Here is a 26589-nt window from a genome sequence, read left to right as displayed (position 1 = left end):
CTTGGCAACGCAAACGTGTAATAAAGTTAATAACGATAATTGGGGGAAATGATATACCCTAAATAACTTTTACCAAACGCTAAAGGATTTAATATTTTATCGACCTGAATAGCTTTTGGAAACTATTTGTAAACTTTCTTATTTCAAAAGTTTTTCCATTATTTGGTGGGTAAACGTGCCCAATAGCTGACCCTAATCGAGGTTGCCAGACTATCATTCAAACATGGTAGTGTTTGAATATATCATTAAGTGTTAGATTTACTCATTTTGTGACCAAATTCGAAACATTTTTTACAATTCATGGGTCACCTTCTCAGCTATATTTTGCAATAAAAATTTTCAATTTCTGTTGATTAAAACAAAAGGTATAATAAAATTACTGATGTTCAAAAGTCTTCAGAATAAGAAAGGAATGTGAGAGACGATTTCTTCTGATTGGCTGTTGGTTACCATAGCAACTTTTTCGTTGTCGACACCTTCATAAATCAAAGTGGGGACTATTGCTCACATGCCATCTTATTTGGATTATATAGAAAGAGAGTTAACAAAAGTGATGCTCGTTGCCGTGCTAGGGCTCATAATCTTTCACTTACGACGTCGCCCATTAATTCTGTTTCTCTCTTTTTTTTTTGTCCCTTCTTTCAATTTGTTTACTTAATTACGCCTTTTATTTGATTTTTTATTTAGTCAATTTAAGAAGTTGGTAATCATTTTCTTATGGATTGTTGACAATGCGTATGATATTGAATGCAAAAAAGAAAATATTATTTCAAAACAAAGTCTGGAAAAATCATGGATTACATAGAAAAATGCGAGCATGAAAATTAATATGGTTAAGATTAAGCTTAGAAAAGACTAGTTGTTAAAACTAGAAAAGAAAGACAAAATATTCTAGTAAAAAAATATAATAAATTTATAACTTAAAATATTGCAGCATTAAAAATTTGTTTTGAAATTCAGCTTAACATTATATATAAATTCTTAATGCTGCAATATTGCCATGGCTGCTACTACACCCGCTGCCTCTCCATCGCCACCCCAATGTAAACAGAATTTGTATGAAATATTAAATAGTTCTTCTGCTCAGTTAATGTCAGCACATCATTTATGAAAACTGTAGAAGCACCTGTTAAAAAATATTCAAGTTCTTATGGAAAAACGGTTAATTAAACTGCAGAAGCACCTGTTAAAAAATATATAAGTTCTTATGGAAAAACGGTTAATTAAACTGCAGAAGCACCTGTTAAAAAACTATACAAGTTCTATAATTGAATACCCTCCTCCAAAAAGAGTGAAAAACATAAAAATGTTTTTGTAAACAACTTCTGAAAACTTAATCTTTTAGATCAATTAAAAAGCATTAAAAACTATGTAACACAAAAAAATGAACCACATTTTTTTTTTTTTTTTGAAAACTTATTTCAAATATCCACTAAAGATTCCTCTGGCATGTGGCAAGTCATGTCACTACACGTGTGCACATCATGTAAGAAAAAACGTTAATGAAGGTGGTGAAATGGCGCAAAATAGTCCCAGAATCCAGGGTTAATATCATGCAAATGATAAATTTGCGACAGGTTTAAATGACAGATTCATTTTCAGCAGCCTCGATAACCCCTAAAAGCACAAACTAGAATGGTCAGCGTTGTGTTACAGTTAATATAAACATTCACTTTTAATCAAATTTTTTTTTTTTTTTTTTTTGTCAATTTGCAGTTCCTTCCACCATCACATTTGTAGCAGCCAACACTCGCTACATCACAGGCAGGAGCTATTCTCTTGATTCAAGATTTGAAATCCATTTTCTCCCTGGCTTGTCCAATCACAAAACAACTCTCTATCACATGACAGAGTATATAATAAGGCGAAATCTGAAACTCTCAATTCTCTTTCTTGCTGAACGCTTGTACAGGGTGCCCCCCCCCACAAAAAAACGGGCCCCAACTCTGACTAGACCCTGTTTCTTCGTGTTTTGTCCGAATGAAATGAAACTTTGGTCATAACTAGTTTATTATATTCAAAACATCACATCAAAACTCTAGGGTCTTTGGCCCTTATTTTCTCCGTTCTACTGCATATGTTCTAGATGGCCTCCATTTAGCTTTTGGTTTTTTGGGGGGTCACTCTGTAGTACTCACGTTCTGCCTGGGGCAGAACGTGAATATTACAAGCTAACAATGGCCCTCTTCTAAGTACCATTTATTTCCATGTGCAGTACTCAAACGAACATTCTTTATCCTGCTAAAGAACTGCTCTCGTTGGTGCACCAACAAACACACACACACACACCCTTTGTCCTGTTTCTACTATCAGACGCACGCTCCCACAACGACACGTCAACACACTGAATGCCTTTGCCCTTTCTTTCTCTTTTAACCGGCTTCATTCACCCTGGCGACTAGTAGCTATAAACACATGTAAACCGAACTGAACTATTCTCTCCTTCAACCAGCCGGCATGATATCCAATCTGTCTTTAAACACATTGAACACTTTTCTCTCTTGTACACGCTACTAACAAAAATAACAAATAAAGTTGTTTTAATAATATAGAATGAAACTCAATTGCGTTCTTGCATTTCTAGATATTCATCTTTTTCCTATGTAATAACGTCATGCTTTCCACTTTTCCCCCAAAAAGGGTTTGCCCACATTGACCGATGATATGTCTTTTTTACATGACTATTTGCGCTGCAATCTGCATGGTAAATTACAGACTTCATATGTCTTAGAATTGGCTATTAACCAATGCTTGGCTAGCCATTGAAGCATTCGAAATTGTCAGACAGCTTCTCGCAAGATTAGCATTTCTTCATTCTGCATGAAAGTAAGTAAAGTGCTTTGTTAGTGGTTGCTAAGGTTAGCAATAGGATTAGTTCCATATTTTACTATTTTTCAGAAAAAATACATTTGAATAAAATAGAAATAATTGATGCAAAATATATTTTTGAAATAAACTTTTTTTTCAGAAAAAATCGCAATAAAAAAGACACAAATATTTGGGAGCTAAACTCTTCAATATATAAATATATATGAAATGCATCGGTTTAAAACATCACCAATCTACACAAGCATGCAAAAAATAATAATGACGTGAAAATTATATAAATGTTTGTATATTTACGCACACACTCTTTGTGTTCTTTTCCATTTGGCTTTTTTTGTTTGTGAAAATTTTGCTACAATTATCAATTTGGCCTTTGTTTTTTGGGGGGTTTTTTTTGTGGGGGGGGGGGGGCTTTTTTTTTTCCAAAAGATTTTGCTTCAAATATTTATCATAGTCTGGTAACTCTATTAGGGTCATCTATTTGACACATTTATCACTTGGTACAATAGTGAAATTCAGAAACAAAAAAAATAAGTTAAAAAAAAACAAAACAATGGTATCTAATGACATTTTGTGTCAATTTCAACTAAAAGTAGTGATATCTACTTAATCGGCATGTCAGAAGTTCTTAAATATTACCACATTATTAAAAACACGATTTTTTTTTTTTTTTTTTTTTTTTACCGTAAAAAAACATCGCCATATTTCTTTGGGGAGATGTGACATGATAACAAGGGGAGTAACTCAGTTATGCTAAAAACAAGGCAAAACGCACAGTTTATTTTTAAAATTGGCATTAGTTACACATTATTTACCTCCCTTTGGAACTCTCGTTGTATTTTCGTTAATTTTCGTCAAAAAAAATATTTTTAATGATTGGGGGGGGGGCTTCTACACTATTAGGACGAAATTTCGGAAATCGTAAAACTGAATTTCATATGAAAACAAAGTATTCCTCGTATTTTTAAGATGATTATATCCAAAAATTACGAAAAGGTAGAAAATTATTTATTAAAGAAAATAGGATTTGAAGAACACGATCGGGAGGTAATTTCCTCTTGATAATTCTTGGAAAACTCAGAAAAAGTTTATAATATTTATTATTTTGGCTCAAATAAAATCCGTATTTTTGATTTCTTGCATGCCCATGAACTTTTGGCAGGTTCACTGTATATAGGTTATGTTTATTTTGTTATTTGTTGTACATTTGTCACATTAAACATTTAGAGTTACTTCCCTTGTTTACGGTTTCGTTTCGCTTTATTTTATAAAAACAAGATGACCACAATTTTTCATCTGCTAACATGATTAAAGTTTTTTTTTTAATAATTCAATAATATTCAGGTAATTTCAACTGCATAATTTGGAAGCTACCATTGTAGCTTATTAGAATTGACAAAAAAATCAGTAGCAATTGTTTTTTATCTGAAAACTTCATTTATCGACTACAAAATTTTGTCTTAATAGTGTAGAAGCGCCATTTTTTTCTACTTTTTTTGTTTTTCATAATTTTTTAATATATTCATTATTGTAGAGACCATTGGTCTAATTTGAAATTCAACATTTAAAATTTTTCTATTGTATTTTCACTCGATTTTGTTTATCAAAATGGCGATCGATCGAATCTTTCTTTGGTCCTTCTTCGTTATTGTAGGTTTGCAAAAAAAAAAAAAAAAAAAAAAAATGGAAGAGTTAATTATAAGAAAAAGGTAAACATTTTCAGAAAATCTTTGACGAATTTACCAAAACTTAATTTTCATTGTCTTTGAAAACTATTTTCATTAATAATTAATTTTCGACCTTATCATTTTTCATAATTTTTGGATATATTGGTTACACTCGAAATTCAATATTTCATTTTTCAAATTTCACTTTGGCCTTTTGGTCAAGATCAAAGTGTAGTATCTGTTCTTCAGATGCTGCACTTCTATTTCTTGTTCTCTTTCGGTGGAGAAGAAATCCTTCACGACTGAGACAATTTTTATTTTTGTACCTTTTCTCCACGTTAAAAAACGACCCTGGTATCTAACTTTGTCCCGTAGGGAGGCATAGTAAATAGGTACAATAACGCAGAAGAACCCTTTCTTTTTAGGCGATCGCTTATTTCAAGCGTAAATATATAATTTTAAAAAAGGCTTACGTTACCAGTAATCCTAAGTCTGAGAGTGGTTTCAAGTAAGATTAGAACAAGCTTTTTCTTCTAATTTTTTAAAGCATGAAATAAGTGACTATCTCAAAATGAAAAATTCGACCACCATTTTGTTTGACAAAAGAAAAATAATTTTTTGGAAATAACAAAATTTACAAATAGTTTCCAAAAATTAAATGTTCTATCGTTTGGTAACAGTTATTTGTTATATATTTGCACCCCGTCCCCATTTTTTTTTTTTTTCTCTCGTTTTTAAATATAGTACACTTTTGTGCAATCATGTAGAATAGTTAACAGCTGAAAAATTGAAAATAAACAAAATACACAACAAACAACTTTTATGAAATGCGTTAAAATTCAATTTTTTGCCAACCTGTATAATTGTTCAGTTCTGAAACTGTGTGCAAATTTTGTTATTTCAAAATTTGTTTTGTTACTTTCAACACGAATCAAACATGATGGCTAGATGTTTAAAGAGGTAGGTGGTCGTTAATTTTTGTCTTAAGATAGCATTTTTTTTTAATAAGCTTATGGTACCACTAACCCTAAGCCTGGGGGTGGTTACCAATCAGATTAAGGTGTTTATTTTCTTTTACTATCTTTTAAGCTTGACATTAGCAATCACCTCCACACGAAATCGACTGACATTTTCTTATTTACTTGTGTTTAGCTAAGTGAAATTGACAATGATATTCAGAGATTTAAAAAAAAAAAAAAAAAAAAAAAAAAAGAAAATCTTACAATCAGTTTTCACACTTTAAAACTATGCAGATCGGTAAAAAAAAAAAATTCTTTGCGTTTAGTAACAGTTATTTGTTGTATATTTAGTTTGTTTTCGATGTCATGGCTGTTAACTATGCAGCAAGAGTGCCAATTACTTTCTGTTCGTCATTTTTTAAAAATTATTTCTAAATTTTGAAGGGTCCCCATAGAAAACAAGTCAACTATTTTAAAGCTAAAGAAATAACTAAAAATGGCTGATTTCTTTTCTGTCATGATGATTTTCTTAAATTGGCTGGTTCAGTGGTTGGTTCACTGTTTAATATCGCAATAAGTGGGGAATTATTTGAATCAGTTAAAACAAGGATTACTTATTCCAAGTTAAAGGTATGCAAAAGTAAAAAGCCAATGAATTTAACGGGTAATTGATAGTGCTCAATAAAAAGAGCAATATACATTTTTATTGAATATTATGTAAACAAATTACATGGTTAAGACAATAACAAAGCTACTGTTTCGGTCAATTAATGCCCTTCATCGGGTAACCAAATTTCCAATGTAACCTGAACTTCTGATTTAAAAGAGACATGTCTCTTTTAAATCAGAAGGTCAGGTTACCTGATGAAGATCATCAGTTGATCAAAACAGTAGCTTTGTTATTGTCAGTGTAATTCAATAATATTCAATAATATATATATATATATATATATATATATATATATATATATATATATATATATATATTTTATTGTAAATTTCAACTTACAGTTTTAATTTTCTTTCTTTTGTTTTTTAAAATATAATTATCCACTGACACGTGTTTCGTTGTCTACGACTCATCAGAGTGGCTCTGATGAGTCCTAGACAACAAAACATGTGTCAGTGGATAATTATATTATCTTATATATAAAAAAACAAAAACAATACATATGCCGCTCCCCATTTGGAGTACCAAATTGGTCAAAAGGGAAAATTATTCCCAATTCGCATTTAGGTAAAAATGCACTTTTGTATAAATAATTTAATTCTTTCAAAAAGTATCGCTAACAAAAACAAACAAACAACATATAAGAAATTTTTGGCTTGAATTAAAGTCTAAAGATGAAAATTAAATATGATTTCATTGTATTCCTAAACTAGAGGAAAAAATTATTTTATAAAAGAATCAATTTCTTTTTAAAACTAAGTAAACATTGTAATGAATTTAAAAAATATTTTAAAAAAAAATTCCCCTCCAGCTCCAAAACAAGTTATTGCTACATTTATAAAAAAAAATAACAAATTAAACAAGATTAAACTGTGAAAACAGTTAATATTCAACAAAAAAGTCTGTTTTACAAAAAGAAAAAAAAAACATTTAAATGCAATTTGGCTTATTAACTACAAAAGATGCTTGATACAAATTACATTTTTGCAAATATTTTGACTTTTTGCTATAATATAGGGTGAAATGTCTCCCTTTAAAATGACATTCATGGAATCATTAACAAAATCCACAGTCCTTTCTGAAATCCAGCCATAAGAACATAAATGTGATGGTTGAAAAGAAAATTTCAAACTTTTAAAATTAAGAAATTAACACCATGAAACAATCTCGGTGCTTGTACAGTTCACAGACTATGCTATTTTTTTTTTTAGATAGGATTTTCAAGCTAAATTAACTTTTTATGGTATCTTTTCTTCATTAAATTGTTAGGTGAAAGTACAGAATCATAAAAAATAAATAAATAAATAAAAGATCTCCATATTAAGAATGGCTTTCTAAATAATGTTATTATTTCAGTATGGTCTGTAAAACTGCACAAGTAGCAGAAATTCTAGATAAATACTTCATCTGAAGCCGTTTATGGTCAGGTTTTGGTACAAATTTTGTTTTCTTACTATGCAAGAGGGAACACTTTCAGTAAAAATTGAATGGATTCACACTCATCAGACAATCCCCCCCCCCCCCATTTTTATCTGTGGAGTTATCTTAAAAAAAAAAAAAAAGAGAGAAAAAATAAAAAAAAAGTGTCTACCAAAACAATCCTCAAAGTATTCCAGAACTGACTAAAAGGCCATTACAATCAAAATTGGGTTATGGAGAGTAGTGATATGAAGAGAATGGTGTGCCAGAGTTATTGACAATCTTGCATGCTATATTCAAGTACGCTTATCATTGAATGGTGATGAAATAAAAACTGTTGGAGGTTCATGACTGAAACTTGTTGGACAAGTCAGACATAGATTGAAGTTTATTTGTGCCAAATTTATTTGGATTGCAGAAAGGATTGTAAATTATATCGACGATTATATAGATGGCATTTGTGTGTGTGGTCATCCTCCACATTATTGAAACAAAAAGGATATGAAGGTTACTTGTAACCACGTGTTATGCATGTTACTGGTGATTACATACTTTACACATGTTTCATGAAGCCACGGGATGTCGCATGTCTTTTGTAACTAGCTCGTTATCTATGTGCTATAGTCGTGTTAGGTACTAGAGTTGGGACGATTAATTGGAATCAGAAAAATCGAAACTCTTTTGGAAGATCATATCGAAATTGAAAAAAAAAAATTTGTGTCAATTATCAGATACCAAAAACGATTCTTTAAATTGTTTTTGTTTGTTTCTTTCTTTGTTGTTGTTTGTCTTTGTTTAAAACTTAATTTTCCATTGTTGGTATTAATAATAAAATGATAACTATTTATTGCTTTTAAAGTACTAGTAAAACTAGAATCTATAGATCACCCCCCCCCCACTCACACACACACACACACAATTTGCAAAAATATATGCACATATTACATGGGTTTGGAGATAATCCAAAATTTTAAAAAGTATTAAAAAACAACTCTATAGCTGAATATTTAGAAATTTAAAAATTAGAATAAGAAATTATGTCGGAAGCGTGAATTTAGAACAATCGATAATTGTATCAGAATCAGAAATAATATATTGGAATCGTTTCAGCACTATTACGTGTATGATACTTGTGGGTCACAAAATAATGTGTGCTTATTGTATCTAACGATATAAGTGGGTTACACATTATTAAATGTATCAAGTTGTGTCTAAAAAGTAGTGAAACTGAGTGTTCTGTGCGAAAGAGAGATACTCTGATTATGTTATTTAACTTATCTTTCTACCACAATTGTAAAGATCTTTCCTTTAGTGCTGCGCTACTCGACTGAGGAATACTATGCAGAGCATGGACTCATTATACTCATGTTGCAAAGATCAATGTCGAGCTCAGCAAGGCATACCAAACGATTACCGGCAACCCAAAATTAACCAACCTACAGACTGTCCGAAATCGTTATGCCACAAATTCACTGAGGTGATAGGAAAGGCAATGCATGACAAGCAGAACAATCACCATCCTGTATATGAACATTAAGAGGTGCTAGCCTTAATTGAAGCCGATCCTCGCAAAACTACACAAGAAGTTGTTGAACTCGAGGTCGACTACGCAAGTCGTTCGCCATTTAAAGCAAATAGGGAAGTCAAAAAAGTTGGATAAATGGGTGCCACATGAATTGAACGATAATCAAAATATTGTTTTGAATTGTGTTCTACGCTCTTTCTGCGCATAAAAATCGACCCATTATTCGAGTGGATTGTGATATTTGATGAGAAGTGAATTCTCTATGACAACTGGCGACGTTCGGAACAGCAGTTGGATGCCGGAGAAACTCAACAACACCTCCCGGAGCTGAAATTGCACCCAAAAAAGGTTATGGTGACTGTTTGGTGATCTGCAGCTGGTCTCATCCATCACAGCTTCTTGAATCCTGGCGAAATGATTACGGCGAAGAAGTATTGCAAACAAATTGACGAAATGCACTGGAAGCTCCAACGTATGTGCCCAAGATTGGCAACATGAAGGGACCAATTCTCCTCCATAACAACGCTTGCCCACATGTTGCTTAAATGCCCCTGCAGAAGCTGAACGAATTGGGCTATAAGACTCTGCCTCATCTGCCATATTCACCGGACCTCTCACCCACGGATTATCACTTTTGCAAGCATCTCAACAACTTCTTGTGCAAAAAATGCTTCAAAAGTTGAGATGCCAAATCGGTCTTCAATGACTTCATCGCTTCCAGAACTGTGGATTTCTATGCTAATGGAATAAATAAACTTGTTTCTCGTTGACAAAAAATGTGTCGATTCTAATGGTTCTTATTTCGATTAATAAAGTTTATTATGAAAGGAGTTATGATCTTTTGAAGTTGAATGTCAAAGAAATGACATTATTTTTGCATCAACCTAATATATATATATATATACTAGCAGGGCTACTTGGCATTGCCAATGGCCACAGAAAAAAAATAGGAGAGGTCAAAAATGTGTAACATCTTTATATTGAAACTATACCTTCCTCCCCCTTTCTTGTTTTTTCCACATACCAATTTTCCACCGGTCTTTCACTTATGCTTAGCCCATTCCTCTCTCTCTTGTTTTAATGTACTGAAAATAATAACAAATCATTACCTGAGCTTTTAGTTTTAAAGTTATTGCTCCCAAGCAACACACAGAGTTAACAAAAGATACAAGTTCTTTCTCCTGTGTAATGCTTCTTCAATAGTCAAATGGTTCTTAGTCTCAATAAGTGCTGATTCATTATTAAAAATCAAACAAAGAAAATAAATGATACCTTATATCTTATAATTACTTTCTACAACCGTTACACTTTTTTTTTTTTATTTTGCACATGATTTTGTTTACATCTCTTCCTCACCATGAAAATGCACCTGCTCTGATCTTTCAGCAGTTTTTGACCATAAAGAACATTATTGTACTGAAATAACCTCCCTATTCACCTAATCTTGCTCCATGTGACCTTTTATTTTCTTTAAGTTTAAAGAGGAGTCTGTTTTGAAGGTAATCAACAGAGCCATCTCCGCAGAAGAATCTGTTTGTAAACAGAAAAGTGTGACAGAAAAGATTGGAAATATGCATTACAGTCAAGGGCAGGATTACTTCGAAGGGAAAGCACATAGTTTGTCATTTGCAATTGAAATATACTGCTTACAACACCAGTCACGTTAGTTTTCATTCAGACACACTTTATATATTGTCAGTTAGGTTCAACCCCCTGACCTCTTCCGACTTCTAGGCTACAGCATTTCTTGCATAATCAATAATAGTACTAGCTAATCTACCCATTCTAATAATTAATAGTTTTACCTTGAAAGAGGAAACCATTTAAATTGCTTGTGACACCAGTCCCATTACTTTTCAGACATATTTCTCACCTCTTTTTGGTATGTGCAATTCAAACATGGATACAAATTTATCACTGCAAAAGAAAGATGAAATATGGACTTATCCTGTCTTGATAGAGTTCAAAATAGACTTCGTAGCCACGTAGGGGATTCCCTTTTCTCTTCCCTGCAACCTCTTTCTCACAGAAGAGATGTTGCGAATCTGTCTCTGCTTTATCGTTATTTTCATGGCAAATTCTCGTCTGAGCTCCAATCTATGATCCCCACTTTTCCAAACTTTCACGAGAAACACTTGTCTAGCTGAAAACACTATCAATAATTTCCCCCACTCTTTATCTGTACCTAAACCTAAACGTAGATTCCATGAACAAAGCTTCTTTCTTAGAACTACATGCCTGTGGAACTCTCTTCCGTTTGCCTGCTTTCCAGCTGACTACAATCTGATTGTCTTCAAGTCCAATGTGAATAAGATGAGCCGTTCCACTTAAGTTAACAAATTTACCGACTTTCCATTACTAACGATTACTATATTGTCCAATTGACTACTGTACACTCTTTATCCTCGAGTAGCCTCTGGGCCTTGATAAGTAGTGATGCCTATGAAAAAAAAAAAAATTGTGAAAAATTATGGAGAAGAGGAGCTAAACGTATATCTGATCTAAAAGACCTACAAAGAAAGTTATTGAGGGCTTCATAAAACTCCAGAAAAGACAACATTTAATCCAAAATCCAAACTGGCAAAAGAAATATATAAATCAACATTTTTTTTTTTTTATTTGTCTAATATTTTGATTTACAGATTTTTTGAGATAAGGATTGATAATTTGGATTATTTATGTTATTATTTCAAACTTGGTTGTTAGTTTCACTATGTTTCAGCCGATGTAACCTCCAACTTTCCTCTAAGTGCATATTTTCAACCTTGAAAATATGCACTCATTTAATAAAGGCTTCAGCTCGAAATTCTGTATAGGTTTCCGAATTCGACAGATTTCCGAGTTCTAAAATAACTTCTGAAGTAGGCTGGAGGTTACATCGGCTGAAACATGGTGAAAATAGCAACTAAAATGAGAATAGTCACCTGAATAATCCAAATATGGCATAATCATATTGACACACTAGTTCTCATTAGATCATCTAAGTTAAGCTACATTGAGCTTGGCCAGTACCAAATGAGTGACGATTTAGGGGATACCACGTGCTATTGTTATATACATACATCCTTTTAGTAAGTACTTTAACATAACTTACTTATCCACATGTGTTGGCATAATGAGACAACTGCCTATCTTGGGCAAAATTTGTTTTCAATCATATAGTGAAGCTCTCATTGTATACAGTCCAAAGAAGCTTTTAGTCATCTATAAACCAAAAAAAAATCAGTTTAAATTTCTAGGGATACTAAGTAAATCTATGTATTGCAGGTTTAACACTTGTGTAAGTCGACTTACTGCTGGAAAACTCACGAATACAAAAGGGTACATAACTAGACAACAATGAAACATAAACAGGGAACATGAATAGAAAAAGAGAGGATCGTCAGCTATTTACTGTGTAACTGTTTTGGAGATTTAAAAACACACTTTATTAAATTTATGGCTCACTAGCAGTACTGATCAAATTAACACCTCCCTCATAGCCAAATGTAGACACAATTTAATTATTATTTCACTAAATATATATATATATATATATATATATATATATATATATAGTAGAACCCCGGGATACAGCATAAAAAATTAGTAACAAAATACAGTACAATATATAATACACATGTATATAATCAAATAACATTATAAATAACACCGTAAGGCGAGGCAAATACCGTAACTAGGGGCCGGAAAAACCTCATATTTCGTAACCTGAAAAAAAACGTATCCTATGGCCACTGTATCAGCGGGGTTCTACTATATATATATAATTTTAAAATGCAGATTTATCCCTTTTTAGACCGCTTTCCTATTTAGACTATTATCCTCATTAACAAAAGGAAAAAAAAAAAAAAACTGTTTCTATGCCAGATGAAGACGTGTATCGTTGAAACTAAGTTGATTTTAAATAAATAAATATTTAAAAAAAATTGCATTGTAATGGCTTCTTAATCTTACAAATTCCAATTCAAATTTACACAATGCTTATCTCTGTATCTGCTTTTTTTTTTCTTTTTTTTTTTCGTTGACAATTAACCATTTAGATCAATTTCACCAAAATAATCTGCATAATCCAATAATCATTCCCTCACAAATTCGGACACCTTACAAAATAGGCAATGAACTCATAACCCCACCTCCTCAGACAGAACAATTTGTCTTTACCACATTATATTTGAACTCAACACTGCTGATCACATTGTCTGGATTGGTATCTATTAGATTAATAATGCACACTCTGACTATATGTGAGACAGTTTAGACATTCTCGGTAGATGTAGAATTAAATATGATATTCAAATGAGAACTATTGATCAAAAGATTTACGAAAAAGCAAAAGAAAAATCTAAATACAGATTAACATGCCTTTGGTTGCAGACACCAAATCTTCATTGTAATAACATGCCACAGGTGACCTCCTCAAAATTCCACCCATGGAATCGTTAATAAAATTCACAAGCTGTTCTGCAATCTAACCATATTTCGTAAAAATAAGCTCCAATCTGTGTGACTTGTCCACCAGTCTTAGTTTTATTGCCAGTCAATCATGTAGAGGAGACTTTAGTGATCGTTTCATCAATAGGAAATGTGATCCTGAGTGAGTTTCATACTCACCGGATCTTGACCACCTAATTTTTATTTCAAAGATAACATCTATCAAAACAAGCCCCTAAACTATTCCTAGGCTGAAGAGGACCATCACAACCAAAATCAGGGCAGTGCCAAGAAAAGAGCAAGTTATTAAAACTTTTGCATATTATATCCAGATGTGCTTTCTTGCAACGGTGATAAAAGAAAGACTGTTGGACATTTTTGTCTGAAACTTGGTGGACAAGTAAAGCATAGATTAAATTTTACTTGTATGAAATATGGATTACAGATCCTTGAGTGGCATATGAACCCTTTATTTGGATTATGCAATTCCAAAATGCAATACCTTTTTATATGATTCATTCTGAGTAACATTTGGGGGGAATTGGTCACCCTGCACAAAGGATTTAAAAAAAAAAAAAAAAATTAGACTGTGCATTACTTGAGTATACATGCCATATTATTCTTGCATGTTCTTTGATGAAGTACAGGGTGACTCACGAGAAACGGATGTTTTAAGGAAAACAAAACGGTGAATATTTCAACATTCTAGTCATTTTAGACGTTAAAATATTTCAACATTCAATATTTTGGACGTTCTAAAAACATCCGTTCCCGTGACTCACCCTGTATAATAATAAACGTCCAGTACATAAGATTTAAGTATGTCAGAAACATTGATAAACGTCGAATACAAAAGGTTGTCATATGTAAGTACAACAAGGAAAAGACATTAACGTACAGAAATTAACCAGACATCTGAAGTCTGGAAGTCAAAGTTACCGAAACACAGTACAAATTTGTGTGTTGATAAAAACGAAATAGAAAAAAAAAGATAAAACAGAAAAATAATGTAAATAATAAAAAGATGTTTCCTTCGAATTACGTGATGCAGAATAACACCCACCTCTACCAAATGCCACCCATAAAATCCATAATAAATTTCACAATTCTTTTCTGCAATCTGATCAGATTTGATAAAAATAAACTTCAGTTTATGCCTGATTTGTTCACTTTCTAAATAATGAGATTATTTATTTATTTATTTTTGTTTTTACAAAGGAGTTACCACTTATGAAGGCCTGGAAGCCACTTGAGGATAAGGGTTAATGAGTGGACAGTAGTCAATAGGACAATATCATTGTAATCATTAGTAGTGGTAAATTGGATTGTTTAAGGGGACGACTCATCAAGAATTTGTTTACGTTGGACTTGAAGTACTATATTGTAGTCAGCTACAAAGCATAGATACGGAAGAGAGTTCCACAGGCGTGCAGTTCTAAGAAAGATTTGTTCATGGCATCTACCTTTAGGTTTAGGTACAGATTAAGAGTGGGAGAAATTATTGATAGTGGTTTCAAATAGACAAGTGTTTTTCATGAAAGTTTGGCAAGGAGGGACCATATATTGGAGGTCAGACGAGTACTTGCCATGAAAATAACGCAACGTCTTTTCTGTGTGAAAGAGGCTGCAGGGAAGAGAAAAGGGCATCCCCCACTATGCTGCAAAGTCTATTTTGAACTCTCTCAAGGCAAGAGTACTCCAATCTTGGATGTATTTGCCTCTTATACAGGTAGAGAATTGCATCACAACTTCTCTTCTGTGGGAAAGAGGCTGCAGGGAAAAGAAAAGGGCATCCCCTACTAGGCTACGAAGGTATGGTTTGTTCACTGCACAAATACCAGAATTTCTAAACAAATATTTCATCTGAAAGAAGTTTATGGCATGCTTTTGGTACCAATAAACTTCAGTCTGTCTGCCTTGCCCACCAAGTTTTAGTTATGAATATCCAACAACTTTTGTTTTGTCATTGTTCGCTGATATGCGGGGGATAGTTTGGTGATTGTCTCATCAGTAGGAGGTGTGATCCTGCATGGTCTATGCCTTAATTTCAACAGATTTTTATCTGCAAGGTTATCTCAAAGATTATGTCTATTTGCAGTCTTTACAGCCAAAAGCAATGCAATGCCAAGATTCTCTACTGTGTTGATCACAACTTGTATATTAATACAATTGTATTTTGTGTCTGAAGATTAACCATTTTGGAATATCTTTTAATGGACTAATAGTTCAAAATGGTTAAGAAACAATTGTAACACTGAAGAAATGCATCTTATGATAAACCGATTATAATATATCGTTGTCTTGGTTATTACGAATTTATAATATACATATATATATGTGTGTGTGTGTGTGCTACAGAAGATCAGAATAAATGACTAAAGTACTGTTCGGGTTTGGTACATTTCAGTGTTGCTGTTCTGACGTAGCCAAAGCAGCAGGGGCCGATTCAATGTTAAATTAGCGCTTCGTCATTATAGTCCGATTTTTTTTATATTTTTAAAATTAATTCAGTAAATAAAGGTATTTTTTCTTTGAATAAAATTGAAATAAACATTAAAATGAAAAAAAAAGAACTTACAAGTAACTGTAATCATTTAAAACAACACAAAAACAAACAACAAGGTTATATTTTCATATTGTTTTTCTAAATTTAAAAAAAAAAAAAAATTTGAAATATTTTAAAGTTTTTAATTCTTAAAAAATTAATTATAAAATAATTAACCAACAAGTGTTTTACAAAAACATGTTTTTTTCCTTAAAAAAACAGTTAAAGTGATATAAACATTAAAAACTTTGAACTGTGTTTATCTAAAACACAACACTCAGTCGTTAACAACAAGACTATATTTTCATTTTTTTTTTTTCTTGATTTTAAAAAAAAGAAAAATATTTTTTAAAGTTTTTAATCCTAAAAAAATTAATTAGAAAATAATTAACTAAAATGAGTTTTGCAAAGACATGTTTTTTTTTTTCTTAAAAACAGTTAAAGTGATATATTTTATATTTCATGTTTTTCTTTTTTTTTTTTTAAAAGTTATAAAATCTTTATAAAAATGTGACAAGCCTGGTCGACACCCTATTGTCCCTCTGCTGGAGCTCAGACGAGCACTTGCCATGAAAATAACGATAGAGCAGACATGCTCGCAACGTCTCTTCTGTGTGAAAGAGGCTGCAGGGAAGAGAAAAGGGCATCCCCCACTAGGCTGCAAGTCTATTTTGAACTCTGTCAAGGCAAGAGTACTCCAATCTTGGATGTACTTGGCTCTTATATAGGTAGAGAATTGCATCATTGCCATGCCAGCAAATCAACCAAACCGAAATGGTGATGTGGAAACGTCCCATTCCCGTACCGTCATTTGAATTTGAAACCGATAGTACCAATGCTGTGCTGATTTTCTATAAGACATACATGAATAAATATTATGCTTTTGGTTTTTTTAAATATTCTTAATAATCACGCACTAAGCTGGGTTCCCTCCCACTAGCCACACACACACACACACATTGGCAGAGCCAAAGGTGGCTTCATTGTGGGGTTCGGATCCTCCAATCAGCAGCAATTGTTATTTCTTGCACTAATGATTACAAAAGCATGAAGCACTAATGTCTGTAGATATAAAAAAATTATTATTACTTTATAATTATCAATATATATATATATATATATATATATATATATATATATATATATCTTTTCAAGGGAAATAAGGTAAAAAAACCCCGATAAAAGTGCTCGATATGTTAATAGAGCGGTATATAATTTTTTAAATTTTTTATTCACAACTGAAATTCTACTATAAAACCTCCTCACACTACCACACGACCTCCCTCTCTATTTAATACCCCCCCCCCCAATAACTTTCTATCCATTTCTGTAAGTTTAAACTTCAGTCCACCTATAAATTCCGATGACATTGGTACTCTACCTCATCTCCTGGGGTGAAAATCCAATGGAAACAATAATGTAAATTTATTATGGGCTCAATAAAAAATTATATATATATATATATATATATATATACTAGCAGGGCTACCTGGCATTGTCCATGGCCATTAAAAAAAATAAAAATGTGTAACATCTTTACATAAAAACTACACCTTTCTCCCCTTTTCCTCCACCTGTCTTTCACCTATGCGCAACCTATTCCTCTCTCTTGTTTTAATGTATTGAAAATGATAAGTCATTACTTGAGCTTTAAATTTTAAAGTTCTTGCTCCAGAACAACACTGAGTTAACAAAAGATAGAATTTCTTTCTCCTGGGTAACGTTGCATTTAAATAGAACTGTTTTATCTAGAATTTTTGAGCTACTATATACAACTTACCAAATGTAATACTGTCATCTTACACCCCATTTAGAGCACTACTGAAATAACCCAGATAAAATTAAACATACTTTCAGAGCACTACTAAAAATTACTTTCTAATTCTTTTGCTCCTTCCTCTAGTTTAAAGAGATGTTTAAGGAACATTAAATAAAGATAATGCAAATTCATTTATGGAAGGAATACATTGAAATTACAGTGTTTTCTTTTCCAATTATGGCTGAAAAATTCAACCCCCAACAAAATCTGATCAATTAGAGGTTGATCCTTGGACCACTACTATTCCCGATATTCATTAATGACCTCCCTGATAATATTGTATCCGAGATGAGTATATTTGCTGATGATACAATGCTCTATAACATGCACCAGGGAGGAATGTACACAAATCTAAGACAATGGCATAAATGACTTCCAGACTGTAGTGGAATGGGGTCGCAAATGGATGGTAACATTTAATGCTAGTAAAACTAAGCGGCTCTTCTTTAACAATTGTAAGAAACCTCTTCAACCACTGATATCCATGACTAATAACACCCTACCTGAGAATTCCTTCAAACTCCTCAGCTTAACATTCATGGGCAATATGAACTGGAACAAATACAGTGAGGATATTGCGAAGGCTGCTGCAAAGAAGGTGGGTTTCTTCTATTGTGCAAGAAGACTACTCACACCTGAGAGAGCATCCTGCACCTCTACAAAGCCACCATTCGCCCATGCATGGAGTATTGTTGTCACATCTGGGCTAGTGCATCTACCACTAGCCCCCGCCTCTTGGATAGGGTCCAAAAAAGAGTTTTCAATCTAATATATCCCACTTTGTCAACTAAACTTCAACCCCTATCCCATCGTTACTCTATTGCATTTCTTTGCCTGTTTTACAAGTATTTTAAGGGAATGTGCTCTGATGAACTTCTTGCAATTGCGGCCCCTCAACATACATATCCCGGACAAACCCACTTAGCAACAAAGTCTCGCCTCTTCACTGCTGAGATCCCTAAATGCCAGAAAGTTTTCTACTCTAACAGTTTCCTTCCTCAAACAGCTAGACTTTGGAATTCCCTTCCTGCTACCTGCTACCCTGACTGTACTGATATGCAGAAGTTTAAATGTAATGTAAACCAACATCTTGTTAATCTTTCCTAGACATGATTCCAAATAGTAGCCCCTTATGTCCAAGTGGCGATATGCCTTGTTAGGAGGGAACACTTCTATTATCTTACCTGCTTAATTTTACATAGGAATACACTTAGATTTTATGTAGGTTTCAATCCTGGCTTGAGGTAGTTGCCTGTCTAGTTGCACTAATGAGCTGTGATACAGCGAAATAGTACTGTATGTGGATGACTATATATATATATATATATATATATTTGTAGTCATCCACAAACAGTACTGTTTTGTTGATCGAAACTCATCAGTGCGGCCTGACTAGCACCTTTCCCAAGCCGAGGATTGAACCTAGAACCATCGCGTTGATAGCCGGCAGTTCTACCCATCGACCCACGGAAGCGGCGCCTGTAAATGACTTCAACAAATGTCCATTTCTAACAAACATTCGTCCACTACTTTTATAGTGCTCAAACTGCTTGTTTTACAAACAAACAGTGAGCCTCGCTATATATACATAACTGTATAGTGTTTGTTGAAAAGAACGCCAGCAAAGTGCTCAATTATAAAGAAAAAACTCAATATAAGAGCATAATATTTATTTTCAAATTTTATAGAAGATCAGAAAAACATTGGTACTGTTAGTTTCAAATCTGACATAAGGAAACCAATTTATGGTTGAAAAATATTGGATTCCCTTCAGCCTCTGTGCGGTTGCCATTTCCGGGGAGAACAAAGGCTGAAGAGAATCAAATATTTTTCAACCATAAACTGGTCTCCTTATATTGGAGTTGAAACCGACTGTACCACCAGTTTTTTTTTTTTTTTTTTTTGTTATTTTACCTTCTGTAAAATTAATTATATATATACATACATGACATTGTTGAAAGAAGTTTAATTAGTTATTAACTTTCTTCCTCAATTCGATTTATTTATGCCCCAATCGTCATGTTATACCTAACTACATGTTAATAATAAATATACTTCTCTCATAATTTAATTTTTGTTCAGATTTGAAAAAATTAAAAATATTTCAACCTTCACATTGTTCACAAAATGACTTCTATAGTCCGAAGAAAGTAGCAAGTCTAAACATAAACAAATCAACACAGTGAATTTTGAATGTTCCTTTACCAACGGTATCTACCTGGCGTTACCCAGGATACACTGAAGTCGTTCTAATTTTAAATTTTTATTTGTTTGCACATCTTTCAAATTAGAGTAGGGAACTCCCATTATATTCTTCAATTTAAAATGAGTTATCCCTTTTACTGATTTTTATTTTTAGTTAATTATTTAAAATTATTTCTTATTAGCAGTTGTTTGGGCCAGACCAAGTAATTTTGTTTTTTAAATTGTAGTAGACAAAGTATGGAATAAGGACCCCGGAAGCTGAGAGACTAAAAGCAAACACTTTTCAATCATACACAACCTAAATTGTTTGTTTTTATTTGTTGATTCAAGATTACATAACACAAATTTTATTAATAAATAGAATATTATAAATCCCCAGGAGATTAAATACTGCAGATAAAATTAAGCTCAATTGTTAACAGAGCTTATATATTTTGATTCAGTAGAATACAAAACTTATGACATGTTAAGCTCACCTGTTTGACTTCACATTGTGCGAAAAATGTTGGGTGCTTGTTAAGATAGTCGACAAATCAAATTTTTTAAGATAATATTGTTTTTGCTTAAAACAACATTATGTTTTTATGCCGAAAATAGTAATATATCCAAAAATTGCAAAAAAGTCATTGAGTAGAAAGTTATTTATAAGGAAAAATAATTTTTACGGAAAATTGGGTAAAATTGCATTTTTCTTAGACATTATAAATTAGACAGTAAGAGGCTAAAAGCAGGGGGGGGGGGGGGCATAATTCCAAAAATAATATTTTAGATTACTTGTGTCATGGCTGCAATATTTTTTGTCTATAACGAAAAACTTTTTTTTGTTTTGATAAAAACCCAGTAGCAGTTGTTTTGCCTGATTAATTTTTGTAATTTTTGGACATATTACTATTTTCGACATGACAATTAAGTATGTAATATTGTTTTCGTTTAAAATGATATATTTTTAAAAAATCGATTTGTCGAAAATAGCTTAACAAGCATCAAATGCACCATGTAGACTTTTGTTTTTGAACTAATTGCGAATATTTCCACTGGAAATTATGTGGATTGGAATTAATAAAGAGGAGAAAAATCATGGATTTGTCAGGTTTTACTATTTCATAGTGATAAGGATTATCTGAAACACGTGTACATATATGGAGAAATAGTTGAGTATTGACTTTTGGAGCATGATTACAAGATATCAATTATGACATCAAGTTTTTATTCTACTGAATTATTATATATATATATATATATATATATATATATATAAAAAGTGAGTGTCTGTCTGTCTGTCTGTCTGTCTGTCTGTGTACATTTCCCTCCACAATAACTCTGTCAATTTTAAGTCTACAGAATCCAAATTTGATATACAGGTTATGGAGATTTGGGAAAATCTTTGTAATCCGTTTTCGGCCAGAAATTTGGCTGTTAAGGGGTCAAAGTTCAACGATTTGACTTTTGAGAACTCTACCAAACTCCTCCACCAATTTTGGGTATAAACAATTGAAATTTTAGATATAGGTTCCTTGGACATGGATCTAACTTAATAATTTGATTTGAGCCCAAAACAATGAATGTTAAGGGATCATAATAGGGGTCAAAGTTTTAAAAAATTTGACCTCTGCAACCTCTACTTAGACAATTTCTGGTCTAAACATTTGAAATTTTACATAAAAGGGTATTCAGAGATAGGACAAGTTTTTTAATCGGTTTGGGTCGAAAATTTGAGCTATCAATATATAAATGTATGTATGTTTGTGCGTTTGCCTAAAACTTTCAAAGGAGATGACGGATTTTCACAAGATCAGTATCGTTTTGAAGCTCGACCTTATCAGACAACAAATACTGAAAAATTGGCTAAAAACATTAATTTCTTCACCCTCAACAGGGCACCTTTCTACAGGGAGGGGTCGCTTTTTTCACAGATATTTTTGAAGGTCATCCCCTCTTTTCGATTGTCTAGCCTTAATTTAAACCTACGTCACTTCCGGTGTAGCGGTGGTCGTAACAGCAAAGACGTCATGTTTTTTTCACATTCTTTTCCTCCTTTGCGGTATGGTTTGAGCCTGCCTTCCTACTACCACTTTTTTTTTTTTTTTTTTTGCTGAACACACACCTCCAAACACCTGGGTAACGCCAGGCACCCATGCTAGTATATATATATATTTCTGTGGAAATATATTTTATTTCCTTATAATGTATACCAATCCTTATTTAAGAAGCTCAATGTAATTACAGGGCAATATAATGAATGAATGGCAAAAGTCTACATTCCAAAGCTCATAATGTTAACTATCTTATAATTTATTCCTTTAATTCAGTTGACATTTACAATTCTCGACAGTATCTGTTTTGCAGCACAAAATCAATCACTTAATTATTATATCAATCAGTGAATCTATTTTGCCATTAACTCATCAACAAAATAGATTCACTGATTGATATAATAATTGATTGATTTTGCACTATGAAACAGATACTGTCAAGAATTGTAAATGTCAACTGAATTAAAGGAATAAACTATAAGATGGTCAACATTATGAACTTTGGAATATAGACTTTTGTCATTCATTATATATATATATATATATATTAGTTAAATTTGTTGCTGTTTTATTAAAGATAGTAGCAGCATGAGAATATCGCCTTTATATTCAAATTCACTTATGTAAGTTGTAGAGAGTTTCCTCCCTTGCATCCAAATGCCTACATTACATCATCAATTTTTATTTGACAAGATGCATTTTTATTTTATATATATTTTTTTAAATTTTACATACATAAAAGTATATATATATATATATATATATATATATATATATATATATATATATAAAAATTAGTGTTGGGACGATTAACTGGAATCGGAAAAATCAGGAACTTTTAGGGGTATCGGAAAAATTTGTGCTATTTCTTGATGCCAAAAATGATTCCTTTTTCTTTTTTTATTTGATTTTGTTTAAAACAAAACCTTTCACTGCCGATACTAATAATAAAATAATAAATATTCATTGTTTTTAAACTACCAGTAAAGCTAAAATCTATAGATAATGCTCCCCTCAACAAGTGTGTTTTTACGCTCGAGAAAATATCTGCATATTTAACCATGTATTTTTATGGTAATCGGGAAAAAATAACAACTTTATAGTTAAATATTTAGAGATTTATAAAGAATCGGAATCGGAATTAGTGATCGTATCAGAATTGGGAAAATATTGGAATCGTCTCATCACTAATATGTGTGTGTGTTACTTGTATCTTAAGCATGTTACATTTTACTACATAGTTAGAGTAATATTGTTTCTCGCCCATTGTTGTTAGGCCATTAGTCACCTGTCATGTTGGCATCTTAAAAAAAAAAGGTAAAGTCTCTATTTCCAAATATAGAAATTTCTTCTTTTTTTTTTTTTTTTTTTGTAAAGTAAATATGGATTTGTAACAAACAAGAAATTAATAATCAGAAAATAATCTACAATCGATAAAAAATAATCAACAGAAAACAAAAAGAAAAGAATTGTCTTTTCCAATTGATATGTGTTGTTTTAAGGAAATCATTTTTTTTTTAGATTTTTTCTTTCTCTTTTCTTAAAAAAAAAAAAATATATATATATATATATATATATATATATATTGTCTAGTTACAAAAAATAACAACAGATACTGATTATTGTAGACTTCAAATTTTTTTTTATGGGGAAGGGAATGGGTCTGCAAAGTTTGTTTCTAAAAATTGTGTAAGGCTCCCCGGGTGCCTCGGTGGAGTAACATCAAACATTCTGGAGTAGAGCTGTACATGAGAATGATTACCTATTTTCTAAATTCAAATGATTGCCTATTTTCTAAATTCAAATGATTGCCTATTTTCTAAATTCAAATGATTACTTATTTTCTAAATTCAAATGATTGCCTATTTTCTAAATTCAAATGATTGCCTATTTTCTAAATTCAAATGATTACCTATTTTCTAAATTGAATTTAAAAAAATTTATTTAGACGTGAAATACTCTGATATGCAAAATAATAAAAAATAAAATGAAATAAAATAAAAAATATGCGTATTTCTGAATTGTGAAATACTTAAAACTCAATGTTTCCCTTAACTGTTGCACAAGCTTATCAAGAGATATAAAGTTAAAGTAGCACAAAATGAAAAGATTTGTAATTTTAGTGATAGGGTATAACACATTTAAAGTCGAGAAAGAAAACATAATCCAATTTGTTATATGCCCCATAAATTAAAGATCTTCTCATTCCTTGCAACTTTTAGCTTTTTTCTCTTTTGACAAAGCCCATGCAATAGGCAGGCGAAACATTGAGTTTTATATTTTCCACATTTGAATTTGAATCTATACTGACAGATTTATTTCCTTTTATTATCATATATATTATATATATATATATATACATAAAGAATTTATGGGAGGTGATTTTAATTATCTTATATATATTATATATATATATATATACATACACACACACACACAAAATGCTTCAAGCAAACTACATTAACCCATTATATATAAAGAGAAAGATAGAAATAAAAAGGAACGTTTCATCTTTATTTCAAGACTTCTTTCCAGAGAAAGTCTTTAAATAAAGACGAAATGTTGGAGCAGATCTGTATACATAACGCTTTGCTGCCTAATATATATATATATATATATATATATGAAGGTATTGTAGTTTGATTAAAACATTATATAATGTGCAGGTAGTTTATTAGACAGTAATAATAACGTGAAAGAAAGGAAAACTACATTGAATAACAAGGCGTTTTTTTGTTTTTTAAATCTTACTTCCTCAATCTTATCTGATGCTGGAATTCCATATTTCGCAGATATCACCCCATTGTTAAAAGTTTCTACTTCTTTGCCTCATGCAAACATTTGTTGACTGAAATTCCTTACAACCAGGTATTTTCCTGTATTGTTATTGCATTCTAATAAACTACCTCTCACATATATATATATATATAATGTAACCTCTGATTGAAACAAGTTTGATCAAACAAAACAAGCATTGAATCCTTATAGTTTTCAATCTTTTCTAACCTGATAATTATTTTTAACAGGATTGAAACTACTGGGTTAACCATCTTTTTTTTTTCACTAACCAAAATGTTAACAAACAGGAGAAAATGAAATAAAAGGATCAATGTTTGTCAATCATTTAATTAAACTAGTTTGAATACACACACACACACACATATATATATATATCTTTGAGTTTAGATAAAAAATATATATTTTTAAGGTATATACCTCTTATAAAATCATCCAAATTGTTTCAAGTAAGCTCAGTGGAATTATATTTTCAGCTTCAGAGCTTATATATTGGTTGGTTGCATCCCAATGAACAAAGAAAGAATCGGGTCACAATCATAATTTAAATTTATTATTATTATTTTTGGTGAATGTCTATATGTTCTTTTGTATTTGATTCTATCTTTGGTCGTTTGGATGCATCCAATGACTACATGATAAGTGTTTATATACAAACCTAGATACATTTATTTTTATGTTCTGTTTTAGATACACATTCATTTATAAATGCACAGACAGTTTTTGTAAAGTATTCAGCCATTTTTCATTAAAAAAAAAAAGAAAAGAAAAAGACTTTGCAAATAAAATCTTCCAGATTTTTGCTGGTGAGCTTTCTGAGGTGTTCAGTGGCTTTTCATACACAATTCACTTTCATTTTATTCTAAATTTTATGCATTGGACAACAGACTTATTAAAATAAATAAATAATTAAATATGCAAAGAAAATGTTCTGCTTTTGGCCGTTTTTTCCCCAAAATATTTTTAACAATCAGTTTTATATACAGCAAATCGAAGTTCAATCTATCTTTCACAGATTGGTGTATAAACTGGGGGCCAAAAAATAAATAACAATACTGTTTGGATGTAAAAAAAATGTTCAGGTGTTAAAAACATCAACAGAAAAAAACACATTTTCATTCCGACTTGAAGGATTTTTTTTTTTTCATCTTAATCAAAAAATTTTTGTTTATTTCTTTTTTGTCCTATATGGATTTTTTTTTTTACGATTAAAAACTATTTACAGATCGAACTATTTATGCACTCAAAATGGTTATCCCCATTTTGATTATTATATTCAATCTCTGTACTCAGAAATCTACATCAGAAAATAATCAGTAATATTTTAATTAAAATTGGAAATTATAATTCCTTAACTAGTATTTCTTTCATCTTATTTATTTTGTTTTATTAGCAGGTACTCTCCTGCTTCCAACATGTGATACATCTTTTTCAGTAATTGGGGAAGGAGTTTAACATCTTAAGCAGCATTTGTGATAGTTGTAGAAATGTATTAAAAAAATGCCTAGGGATTCCTGGGAGTATTCATCCAAGTGAGAGCAAATAACCTTATCCTTTACTCTTTTGAGATAATGCCTTGGACAAAGATCTCCTGCCTGCCTGCCTGCCTGCCTGCCTGGTACGGCATTAATCCTGGGTTGGCCAAAACACATTTCTTTAAAGAAGGAAGTTTCTAGGGATTATTAAATTGAAAA

The 26589-nt window shown here is 31.6% G+C and overlaps 1 long non-coding RNA gene across 1 annotated transcript; it reads right to left on the bottom strand.

The window, feature by feature from the left end:
* Positions 1-621: 621 nt before the first annotated feature.
* LOC145252627 (uncharacterized) lies at positions 622-6281 on the bottom strand. The gene is made up of 2 exons (XR_013863636.1): positions 1241-6281; positions 622-1183 (listed from the first exon to the last, which is right to left on the bottom strand). It is a non-coding gene; the product is annotated as an uncharacterized LOC145252627 (long non-coding RNA).
* Positions 6282-26589: the final 20308 nt, after the last annotated feature.

Source organism: Euprymna scolopes, chromosome 29, assembly GCF_053919585.1.
Source record: "Euprymna scolopes isolate OS-2025 chromosome 29, ASM5391958v1, whole genome shotgun sequence".
Taxonomy (NCBI): Eukaryota; Metazoa; Mollusca; class Cephalopoda; order Sepiida; family Sepiolidae; genus Euprymna; species Euprymna scolopes.
The sequence above is the reverse complement of the archived record's forward strand: the minus strand, read 5'-3'. Positions and strand labels throughout refer to the sequence as shown.